The sequence below is a fragment of the Crinia signifera genome, chromosome 3 (genome assembly GCF_055691185.1).
Source record: "Crinia signifera chromosome 3, ASM5569118v1, whole genome shotgun sequence".
Classification (NCBI taxonomy): domain Eukaryota; kingdom Metazoa; phylum Chordata; class Amphibia; order Anura; family Myobatrachidae; genus Crinia; species Crinia signifera.
This window is the reverse complement of record NC_139219.1, coordinates 201073226-201083991: the sequence shown is the minus strand read 5'-3', so window position 1 is coordinate 201083991 and position 10766 is coordinate 201073226. Positions and strand designations below refer to the sequence as shown.

The following is a 10766-nucleotide window of genomic DNA, read 5'->3' as shown; positions in this document are numbered from 1 at the left end:
AAGCCGATCCCGGCGAAACACGTGTCTACTGACACCCCAGCGACAGCAGCAGCGGCGTTACCCATACAGAGACCTTCCACTCTGCAACCCCCAACCAGCCGTACCTCTGACCTGCCCAGACTTCAAACTCTGACGCCCGGCGGCGTCCCAGGTACCAGTGTCCTCCATCTGCGTCTGGCAGAGGAGTGACACTTCTGTTTACTTAAAGGAACTGCTACTATTACACCTACATACATAGTAACCAGTGTTTAAACGAATACTGTCAGCAAGTTCCTGCAGTAGCCAGCATCGGAGCTTAGCTACTTGTGGGGCAGCATTGTTGTAAACTTTTGACTGTGGATACAGGATAACACAATTTAGTGAATTACAATTGACCATCCGCAATTAGCAGGCTGGCTATATCTGACACGGAGGTATTTAACCCTTTGTCGGAGCTGAAATACTTTGTTGGGACAGCAGTATTGTAATATAGAACTGTGGATACTGGATAAACCCCCCTTTGCTTACTAAGAGGAATTGACCACCAGAAACAAGCAGGCAGGTCATACCTGGTTCACAGGCAGTTAACCCCCTGTTTACCAGAACCCCGCAGACTTGATTAACAGCTCTAATTAAACTTAAATATCATCCATACTAAATAGGCAATTTTGCCTCTTGTATCACTAATTGCCACTACTTACCCTCCCCACTTCTCCCTTCCCATCCCTCTCCCCCCATTCCCTCCCTTCCGTATGTTTCTTTTCTCTCTCTGTAATGTCATTTTTGCAGTAATTATTGAAGTGATACATATTTAGCTGCAAGTCCATTGGTGTCCACACAATTTTGGTATCCAGTCAGCTATAAATGCTCTAATCCGCAGTCAACCAGGCAATTTCTATTCTGGGAAATAAAAACCTCAGAAAATACCACCATACCTCACTGGAAATGCCCAAACACTTCCCGAACTTGGAAGCTAATCAGTGACGGGCCAGAATAGTATTCTTGTGGGGGACCCCTGAAGAACATCTGGTGTGGTATGAATAGAGGTATCCCTAAGATAATTGCACTGGACACGCCTACTGCATGAGCAATACAAGCTGTGATAATACCAACATACTGCTGCTGGGGTAATCTATATCCCTACAGGTGATCCGAACCTATAGGTGATCAAAACCATTCATTTTCGCCCATAATCACATTGTCCACATGTCAATGATGATAAGGACGTAGTGCGCTGAATGGAGAGTAAAGTGTGAAAAGTGAAAGGTGCCATCACACAACATTCTACATATTATATCTTTCATATTTGTCATACTATTGGTACCCTTTTCTAACTCCTTATACTCTCTTTTTTATCATTGTTAACCTTGGTCAATATATATTAAAAGATCGAAATAAATGTTAAGTTTAAATTTAATTCCATATTTACAAATACAAGAGTGCGCCCACAAAGCTCTTTTTCTGTCTTACGTTTGCCCTCCCTTGAGCAAACAAAAACCCACACTCATACAGTGAGTAGGCCAAGTTCTGAGGGTGTGTCATTGCAGCTTTGTTGATTTAGATTTGGATGTTTTGGATGACTCTCTTAGATAGAGCCGGGACAAATGAGTAATGACAATGATGGCTGCTACTATCACAAGTTGATACATAGGGATGTTGCAAAAGCAAATATGAACTGTAACTGAATATGGGTGAAAATCGAAATTTTCATTTATTTCAAACAAAGCTGCTGAATTGTGCGCAACTCTTAATCATCCCCAATGTGTTTATTGAAGTTATTCTTACATCATACATATGGGGTGTCATGGGAAAATCTGGTCTCATTAAGTATGCCTGAACGATGTCACAGGGTTGCATATACAGTCACAGTGTACAGAATTGAGTTCCCCTTGAGTGCAACATTGTTGTTCATCCACCAGGTGTCACTTTTAAAAACCACCATAGTGCATGCTTGAAGTCTCCTAATGGGGTGTACAAACAGTTCAATTTGAATTTGCTGCTAGAAGCAAAATCGAATTGAAAACTAATCTGAATCGAGCATTGTTAACTAACTGCCTTCAATCCAGATTCAATCCCCAAGCACCGTTGTCTAAAGCAGAAATAGACTTGGCAGACAAGATCTGGAAGATTGAAGGCAGTTCCATGCTGCTGTATGCAGCATCCCTCCGCCGTACATCCCGCTCTCCCTCCTCTTCGATGCCTACACCCACAATTCCCGGTATTCATTGATATCGAATCGGTATTGATGGCCGCCACATTGAATAGTAATGTACGCCGCATAAGATAGATTTTTGTAACCAAGCATAATCAGAATGATTACAGTATGTCAAAAGATCTGTAGAATTAATTTATCTTTCAATTTCCAGAAGGCTGAAATTCACCCTGTAGAGTAACCCATGCAGGTGGGTCATTTGTGCGTATAAATAGGAACACGCTCTGGTTATGTTTCTACTGTGGGATAAATGAGTCATTATTAATCACTGGTTTGTAAAGCTGTCTAATTGCAGATGGAGTGGCTATTCTAGAAAAGAGTTGAAGAAGCTATTTCCAGTCTATAAATATAAATTCCCTGAATCCCTGAAGGAAGAAAGTTCTGATTTTAAATAGTCAGCCTTTTCCCAAGCTAGACACAGCTAGCAACAATTATAACATTACAGCAAATGTCTTCTTAACATTCACTGCTATGAGTTTTTTGCTGCATTGCACGCGATGGATCTTTGTAGAGAGGTTTATAGAATGCTACACATTTTACCCACTGCTAGAGTTTGTAATATTGTAATCTACAGTATATATACTGTAGTATGATTATTTGTGGATGCTACAGTATTTAAGGATTTTTTTTTCTTAATTAGCTTTTTAAACAGATGTATTCTTTTTGGAGAAGTAAAATGTCTAGTTAAAGCTCATATACCACATATGCAAAAAAATGCTTTTATGCGACATTCATTGTTTGACTTCTGCAATGCTTCAAATCTGTTGTCATGGTATCACTTATTCAGGAATAGCTTTTCTCTATATTGTTTATTTTGTTGTCATGGGAATTTTACATCCTGATGATGTCATTAGAAGTTCACATTCTACCAATAAATGTTTTAAAACAGATGCATGTTGTGTTCAGATACACATTTTGTGTTCAGGACTGTACAGGAAGGGACGCTGATCTGCAGTGGGTAAACCCTCACTATGACGGTCACATTGGCAATATGGCTTAGTGATACAATGTTGTGGCTGTCAATCCCTGCCTAAATGTGGTGGCTAAAGCAAGGACACATATTTATGTATATGTCCATTAATTTTTTAAGTAATTTCAACATTTTGTTGAATTTTTATGTCAGAAATGTGTGTCTCTCAGCCAGGCAGGCATGTGCTACTATCAGTGAGGCAGATTTGTGCCGCTGTCAGTGAGGCTGCAATGTGTTGCTGTCAGTGAGGCATGCAATGTGCTGTTGTCAGTGATTGGAAACACCAGATTACATGATGATTACAGGGATTTGCTTTGTTTCTTTGAGTAGTATCTCTCTGAATGATGCTAGTGTTAACAGATGCAAAGTGATACAGCAATGGCTCTGTAATAGGGTTTTAGTGACAGTTAGAAGTAGTTCAGGGGTGTGACCAGAGACAAAATTGCACAATCATGTAATCTGGGGTTTCCAATCATGCTAGTTGTATATCTGTTTTTTAGCACACTTTTATATATAGTCCCTGCCCACAGCCCACTGATGACTGATTTCCTCAGTATAGCTAGACACTCACATATCAAAGTGAATAAATGTCTATACTCCAGCGTTTCTGTAATGCTGCTAAAGCAAAGTTCTACTATGGGAGTGGCCCTAAATACACTTCTGTTTTCTTTGTCTCCATAGCTTATGTTGACTTATTTATAGTGTTATTACTGTTGTGAATTGTTAGGGTCCAACTAGTGAACCATGTGACTCTCTGAGAAAGCTCCATTAGGGTGAAACACTTTAGATAAAGTTAACCTAGCAAGTTTTGGACGAGTCACTCTTCTACCAACACGGGTCCACTAGTTTGAAAACACCGCTGGGACTAAGTAAAAACTGGACCCGGACAAGATTCCAGAGGGTGTCCTGTCCAGGGGGTGTCGTCCAGGGGGATACCTGTGATCGCTTTCACCAATGACATGGGGAAGGAGATATTACAGCCCTTTTGTGTGGTCCAGACCATTCAATTTTTTTTGCTACATCCCCGGACCATACAGGCAGGCTTTATTCTCTCCCTGGTGACAGATGTCACAGACAGCTCCCCCCCCATGGACAGGACACCCCTGGACATGCAACCCCTGGACCAGACACTACAAGCTCCAGAACTACAGAAATTGATGAATGTAGCCTGTCCGGTCCCGGTTTTTACACATACCCAACACTGTTGGCACATCAAGCCATCAACATTGGAAGTTCCACCGACCTCTTATCACAGTGCCGTTTGAGAAGAAACACACAGTGGGAGAGCTCTACCTGTGGTGGCAGCAGCTCCTCCTACTTCACAGCCGGATCACAGAGCAGACAAAAGATGGTGCAACTGTGCAGACCACTTGTCATCACAAAGCCAGATTACATAGCTAGAGGGAGACGCTGATAGTGCCGCAAATGAGAGATGTGGCCACAGTTCCCCTAAAACAGCATAAAAGTAGGAATCTACTGTATATCATTATCAGAAACCCTGTGCCTAAAAGTGAAGTGACTATTTCAATTAATATGCATAGTTGAATGTGCTCATTGCATAATCACGAAAAAGGATTACTTCCTAGCTGATCTAGAAACAAAGTGACATTTTATATTTTTTAAATTTGGTCTTTTTCTTTTCAGTGGACTTTTTATGGTATATGAGTATATATTTTTTTTTATATATTCCTAATGATTGAGATTTTACAGTATATTCTCTATTATGCAGATTATTGATAAGATATATGCATTGTCTATCTTAATATATTTTTGAAAGGTGGCCGTCTGACCTTGATATTTTTTATTTTAAATAAATATTTTAATTATTGAAACTGTGTGTTTTGATTTCCGCTAAAATTGCACTTGACGTATAAGCGCAGAACCCATATTTCACTTCTTTTTTCTAGAATAGCAATTGATGGCTTGTTGTACACAAGCTAGAACAAGGTGGATTTAAGGATCCAAGCGCAAACTAAAAAGGTGTGCAGCTGGGTTACTGTAACGATAGTGTTTTGACAACCACCACCAAACAAATACAGAGTATACAAACAAGATTACAGAACCACCAGCGCTCCTTCCTGTTCACAATGAGTGGATGTGGAATCGATATTCCAATCAGGTATACTTCAGAACCTGAAACAATACAAATTGCCTCCAAAACACCCTCAATAAATGAGAAGCGTGGTGAAATGGAGACAGTTCAGACAGATTGGTGCAATACATCTGGTATTATAAAGAGTAACAATGTATTCGTTTAAAAACACTCACAAACATATGAGGTCAATAGGCATGTAAAACAAATCCCACAAGGCAACAACAGCTGGGCTATGTCCCGTGAAAGTTCATCTCACCACCAAGATGTACTGCGGTGTGGAGTGGAAGGTGTCCGATAGCCGGCTCAGGATACCTCGACCACTTCAGGGAAGATAGCAGCAGCGGAAGTCCACAGCGGGGGATCCAACACACTTAACGCGTTTCGGACGCTTAGGTCCTTCGTCAGAAGTGTGTTGATTAATGTCCATGACTAGATATTTATACCCATAGCAATGTGGCGGCAATAACCGGTTTGTTCTGTGCAGCTGAGCGGTGATTACAATTACTTTTCCGTTCTGGCGACTCCCGGAAGTGCGTCACAGCTTGTCTTCCGGAAGTAGCTTGCGTATCATACGTGCGTTCCACGTGAATACAGGGATTTCCAGAAGCCGAACTATGTTTCAGCTATTTTCCGGACGGCACTTTGCGTGTCATACGTGCGTTCCACGTCTCCGTGGATGCAGGAAATCAATGATAATTTTGATATGCTTACTGCGCTTCTCAATTACTAAATAATAGATAATAAAGTGATTAAGTGCACACAAATGGATAAAGCGCCACATTTTACATATTTAATGGGTAAAAATAATCTAAAAACAATTAGCATATAAAAACAAGAGATGATTATAAAATGACGTTAAAAATGACATTAAAAAGCACCTAGCAGCAAAGACAATGTTTGAATTATAGCAGCAAGATCATGTTAAAAAGCATTTTAATTCAAAATCGCTATTAAGACCCTTGGGGATCAAAGTTTTCAGCAGGTGTATCCACTTCATCTCAGCTTGAGATAAGCGTTTTTCTAGATCCCTGCTTCTAACTTTAGGTAAAATCTGCTGAATACCCCAAAAACCTATAATAGCACATTCTTTTTTATTGTGTATTTCTTTAAAATGTGATGGAACGGAGTGGGTATCTAAACCCTTCCGTATATTGTATATGTGCTCCGCCAACCTTACTTTTAAATTTCTCGTAGTTTTTCCTATATATAGTAGGTGGCAGGAGCACTCAATAGCATACACAATATTACGAGAATTGCATGTAATGAATTCATTAATGCTATGAGTTTGTCCATTCACAGTAACATTAATAATCTTGCTGCTAGTGCTTTTCACAGTCTTACACATCAAACAACAACCACAGCGGTGAAATCCCTTCGTGCGGATGCTTTGTCTAATTTCTGGTTCAATGCTGCTATGAACTAATTTGTCCCTTAAGGAAGGTGCTTTTCTATAGATAAATGAAGGGTGCTGAGGTAGTTCTTTTGATAAAATTGGGTCGGACAGTAGGATTTTCCAGTTGGCTTTAAAAAAAATTTCAATATCCTTAAAACAAAAGCTGTATCTGGAGATAAAAGACCATTGAAATTTATTGTCAGGGATAGTTTTTTCTTTCTCCTTCAACAACTGATTTCTATCAATGGTCATAAGTCTATTCTTAGCTTTCTCCAGGCATTTGGTGCCATATCCTCTATTAGTTAGTCTTTTAGAGACTTCTTATATTTGTTCCTCACAAGGGCCCTTATTCTGATCGGTGCGGATATTCCCGCATTCTTACGGAGCGGTCCGCACGCCACGGTGTTCTGCCGCGTGCGGCCATCGTCCGTAGAAACGCCCACGTGTCCTCCGCATTCGGACGGACTCACTCTTTAAGAACAGGGCGTGTTTACGGACGACATACAAACCATGCGTGTGCGGGAGAAACACTCAGATTCTGCACGGTATTACAGAGTATTACAGAGTATGCTCGGGAATACCGCATCCGAACGGGAGCCAATCGGTGCTACCGCCCGTAAGCGGAGTATTTACGCCAAACAACCCACTATTATGTATCTTCTGCAATACATCACATGACCCACTTATTCAATTACCTATCCTCATAAAAAACTGCTTATTTGGAATTGGAATCAATTAGATGCCAATATATCCTTACAAGCATGCCTAACACATGCATTGCACACATTAACCCTTACAGCAATTGAAGCAGCAATGGTTTCAATTAAAGCACTGACAAGCGTCCTATTAGTGAGTAATGAGTAAAGGAGTCGATTCTATTGGGTTCAGGTGTTAATGCTTGTAGTCATTAGGCGGTCCGTTCGCCTCCCGCAGGAACGAGTGGTGTCCGCAAAGCAATAGTGGCCTTTTGGACACCGCACATTTCTTCCCTTTTTGTTCGCGTGCATTCGGAGTGCTATCCGAATGTACGCCCCCCAACATAAGTGTACTCCCCCGTGTCCGCCCATGTTTCCGCCCCGTTTTGCCCACTTTGAAACTACGCCCATGTGTCATTCCGCATGACGCCCATAATACGCCCATATTTCCCGACTGATTGCGGTGAACAGTTTTGTACGGGATTTGGCCGAACAGGTACGGAGTCAATGCGTGGCACATGCGTGTGGCGTTCGCCACGCATGCGCAGACGCCGTAAAGACGCGATCCGAAAGTATGCGGTAAAGTACGCGTCAATCAGAATAAGGGCCAAACTGAGGTAGAGGTACAATTCCTTTTTATCCGAGTAAATTGGCTGAAGGGAATTCCCTCCAGCCAATTAGCATGATGAGAACTGGTTCTCTCAATAAAACTGTTGGAGTCTGTCTCCTTTCTAAAAGTTTTGGTTTCCAGTTGATCATTTTTAATATAGATCACTAGATCCAGGAAAGAGATTTGTTCCTGACTCCTAACAAACGATAGTTGAATTGACATATCATTTAGATTGAGGGCTTTACAGAAAGTGTCCAGTGCATTAACATCAGCATCCCAAAAAAATAAAACATCATCAATAAAACGTTGCCAGGATACCAGGCCCGCCCCCAGAATGCCCCCCTGCCATATGTGATGTTCCTCCCAATAGGACATGAACAGGTTGGCATAACTAGGGGCGAACCTGGTACCCATAGCAGTCCCCACTTCTTGGAGATAAAAATTGCCATCAAATATAAAAAATAATTATTAGTTAAAATCAATTTAATGCCTTCTAAAATAAATGCCTGTAATGTTGGTTTCAGGTCACTCTTTTCCAGATAGTAGGACACTGCTTTGAGCCCATGTTCCATTTTAATAATTGTATATAGTGTACTAACATCGGCGCTACACATGTACATTCCTGATTTCCACTGTTGTTCATTTAGCTTACGTAAAACATCACCAGTGTCCTTAATAAAGGCTCTGGTTTTTTGTACAAGTGGCTGTAGGTAAAAATCAATCAGTGCTGAAAGATTTGATGTTAGACTATTACATCCGGACACAATGGGCCGTCCGGGGGGTTCAAGGGGGTTTTTGTGGACTTTGGGTAAAATATATATAGTTGGAATCGAAGGGTTTTTTATAGAAAGGAATTCAAGTTCTTTTTTAGTAATTACATCATCCTTAAGAGCCCTTTCAAAAAATTCACCCAAAGTTTTTTCTATTTTGGTGGTAGGGTCACTTTTTAATTTTCGATAAGTATCTCCACTCTTTAACTGTTTATATATTTCTGCCATATATTTAGTCTTATCCATTAGGACAACCCCCCCCCCCCCCTTATCCGCAGGCTTAATTATAAGTTCATCGTCTTTACTCAATGATTTTACTGCTTCAAATTCTTTTTTTGTTAAATTGAAGTTTTGTTTAAACCTGTTGTTTTTCGGGGGCGCTTTAACCACTTTTTCAATCTCTTCACATACTACGCGGTTGAAGCTGTCTAATTGACTGCCTCTTGCGTATATTGGGTAAAAAGTAGATGGTGTTTTAAACTTTTTGTTACCAATTATTTCTTCATCTATTGTATTCTCATTTTTCCCAATAAAGAATCGTTTTACCGTCATCTTTCTTATGAATTTCTGCACGTCTACAAAAACGTCAAAATCGTTAGGTTTATAGGAAGGGGCAAATTTCAAACCCTTTTTTAACACCTTTATTTCGTTCTTATTCAACACTGTTTTGCTTAAATTAAATATTTTAGCTTCATCTGTGTCTATTGGTGGTTCTTGGGTCATTAAAGATACTTTATTCAAGTTCTTTTTTAACCTTTTCTTTTCATTTTTAATTTTACTGGGTTTTTTAACCCCCCCCCCCCCCCCCTTTTTCCCCTTTTTGTATGGGTTTTTAATATCGATTTTGCGTTCGATTGAATTTCAGGTGATTTGGGCGCCTGTCTAAAAAAGGAGAGCTATAGGAAGTGGATGGGCCATCTTGGTGGTGAGAAGAACTTTCACGGGACATAGCCCAGCTGTTGTTGCCTTGTGGGATTTGTTTTACATGCCTATTGACCTCATATGTTTGTGAGTGTTTTTAAACGAATAAATTGTTACTCTTTATAATACCAGACGTATTGCACCAATCTGTCTGAACTGTCTCCATTTCACCACGCTTCTCATTTATTGAGGGTGTTTTGGAGGCAATTTGTATTGTTTCAGGTTCTGAAGTATACCTGATTGAAATATCGATTCCACATCCACTCATTGTGAACAGGAAGGAGCGCTGGTGGTTCTGTAATCTTGTTTGTATACTCTGTATTTGTTTGGTGGTGGTTGTCAAAACACTATCGTTACAGTAACCCAGCTGCACACCTTTTTAGTTTGCGCTTGGATCCTTAAATCCACCTTGTTCTAGATTGTATTGTACTTTTGACGAATTTTTGGTATCTAAGCTGCAATCATGTTCACGTATAAAGAAAGTAGAAAAGATTTGATATCTTCCACCTTCATTAGATCCCCTGTCTCAGATAATATTAGTGACGAGAATTTAGAAACCATTTTCTCTAAACTAGAAATCTTGATGCTTAAAGAGAACAGGCTATGGTGGGAGGTTATTACATTGGAAAGATATAAGGCTGACCAATTAATTCCAAAAGGTCTAAAAATTTCCAAACAGCCATCTTTTGTATCTACTGACGATCTGTTCAAAAAAGAATGGAATGATATTCTTGATGCATGTTCTTGTGCTCTTATTACATTGATTATCAAAGAACGCCAGAATGCTCTATCTAAATTAGATGGAGAGATTCAGGTTCTGCAGAATTTAATAAAACCCTTTTGTGAATTGGAGGATTTTAAAAAATCAGAACAGGCATTAATAGCTAAAATTGATAAAAATACTAAAGAATTAAGAGACAAAAAACATAAAAAATATGTCAGGGATACACAAACCATCATAGAAAGCTCAAAAAAGGAGGAGCCTATTCTAATTATAAGTAATAAAAAAATGCCAAAAACTCCGACTAAGAAAAATACTGTAAAGAATCAAAGAATAATGAATGTTAATAGCACTCCTGTTGCCAATTCTAAAATAAATCTGGAACAAAAATCTAAATATA

At 39.8% G+C, this 10766-nt stretch overlaps 1 pseudogene; it reads left to right on the top strand.

Annotated features, from left to right (window-relative positions):
* Positions 1-900: 900 nt before the first annotated feature.
* On the top strand, positions 901-1020 carry LOC146065329 (5S ribosomal RNA; annotated as a pseudogene).
* Positions 1021-10766: the final 9746 nt, after the last annotated feature.